Source organism: Callithrix jacchus, chromosome 9 (genome assembly GCF_049354715.1).
Source record: "Callithrix jacchus isolate 240 chromosome 9, calJac240_pri, whole genome shotgun sequence".
In the NCBI taxonomy this organism is placed as follows: domain Eukaryota; kingdom Metazoa; phylum Chordata; class Mammalia; order Primates; family Cebidae; genus Callithrix; species Callithrix jacchus.
The window spans coordinates 92,940,838-92,942,980 of record NC_133510.1 but is presented as its reverse complement, the minus strand read 5'-3'; positions in this window follow the sequence as shown (position 1 = coordinate 92,942,980).

Genomic DNA, 2,143 nt, shown 5'->3' with positions numbered 1-2,143 from the left:
TCTTGCTCTGTCTCCTACGCTGGAGTGCAGTGGCATGATCCTAGCTCACTGCAACTTCAAACGCCTGGCCTCAAGCAATTCTCCTGCCTCAGCCTCTCTAGCAACTAGAACTATAGGCAAGTGCCTCCAAGCTTGGCTAATTTTTAAATTTTTCTCAAAAGACAGAGTCTTGCTATGTTGTTGAAGCTATTCTCAAACTCCTAAGCTCAAGTGATCCTCCTGCCTCAGACTCCCAAAGTGCTGAGGTTTGAGGTATGAGTTCCCAGTATACATATCTGAGGAAAGAGAAACAATGTAAAAAATAGAAGAATACTTCAAAATATCTATAATATCCTCTAACAAATAAGATATCACATTCTCAAAAAAAAGAGCATGCTATTAAAAATATCAGATAAAAACAAAAATTAAACAATCATAATAATTTATTAAATGGGGGATAGCCATAGAAAATATTAAATAGAAAGAAATCATAACAATATTTGCGTTTTAATCTACAAGGCCCAGTATTTAGTCAATTAGATTTCTAGGAAGAAAAAAATAGATACAACAGAAGAAACAATTAGTGAAATCATTAATGCAAGATTTGCATTTCTAGATTAAGAGGGTCCATTCAATTCCAGCCACGATGAAAGAAAAAAGACTCATGTCAAGGTACATTATTATAAAATTTCAGATATCTAGAGACAATGAAAAGATTCTAAGTACTTACAGGAGGAAAAAGGTCATACATCAAAAGGAGAATTTAGAATGTATGAAACAGCAAGATAGAAGTTAGAAAACTATGAAGCAATTCCTCTGAAGTTCTGAGGGAAAACGATTTCTAACATACAATTTCTACCCAGTTTCATTATAAACTAAATGTGAGTACCCAGCCTTATCCCTCACAGTTCAGTTAATGGCATTTTTTTTTGACACAGTGCTTGTGTAAAGTTATAATAAATTTTGGACAAATGTTTTACTTCCTTATTCACTGGAAATCACACTATATAGAATATGCTTTACAAGGTGTTATTTCAATACAATGATTTCAGCTACTCACTCAAACCAACTTACCTGACACAATAGTTTCTAGATATAAAATATAATGTGGAAAAATTTAAATTTCACACAATAGTTGAAAAAGAAAACCCCCCAAACATTTTGTTTTACATACAAATGTCAGCAACAGGAAGAAAGAGGGTATAATTTTCTACCACTTTTCAGTGGATAAACGTTATGTTCATGTATTTCTACAAGCTCCCATATTTAGCTTTTATTTTGCCAAAGTCTCAAAGAAAACAAAATTATAATCAAATATGCCTAATTTAGATGTTGAATGCCTGCCTGAAAGATGATCACCTCATTCTCCATCATCTTTTGAAGAATTGCTTCCTTGCACTGTCTTCCACCAAGGGCCACCTACTTTTAAGTCCACTCTTTTTCCCTTGGTAAGTATAATAAATGTTTGTTATGTTTTATACAACAAATTTTACTTATCTATTTTCAGATTGTTTATTTTACTTATAAAAACATATTTCCCTTGCTCAACTGACATATTTTTCTATCCATGAAAATAATTTGCCTATTTAGAGTTGGGGAAAATGCATTGTAGTTTTCCCCATTAAAATAGATAGATTTTTTTTTTCACTTGACAACTTTTCACTCAGCAATAGGAATTTCAGAAATAAATTACAACTGTTAATTGAGGGATAAATGTAAATAACATAAAGCATATCCAAAGTCTTAAAAATTTTCCTTCCAAACACTCCTTTTCAGAAAATGAGTGGAGGTTAGGCTCCAGAAAGTAATGATGATGCAAGCAAAGAAATATAGGATTCACGTAGCTGTGGCCGAGTGGTTAAAGTGGTGGATTAGAAATATGGGATTCAAGAAACAAGTGTTCCAACACAGGAAGTTTGTTAGGATTTCTCAAGATGATGTTGAAAAGGAAGTGCTAGCATAGTTGTGAAGCAGGCCTGGCTAATGTCTGGTCCATATTAGAGCAGTCTCCAGAACTGAAATCTTTAGTCCATGTTACTCAACAACTTGTGTTTCTTGCCTAGGCTAGATTTTGCTGGCTTTAGTTAACTTCTTTCCTCCTGGTTGCAGACTCAAGGGGCTCTTTCACATCCTCTGATTCTCTGTTGTCCCAGGAATCAATGTC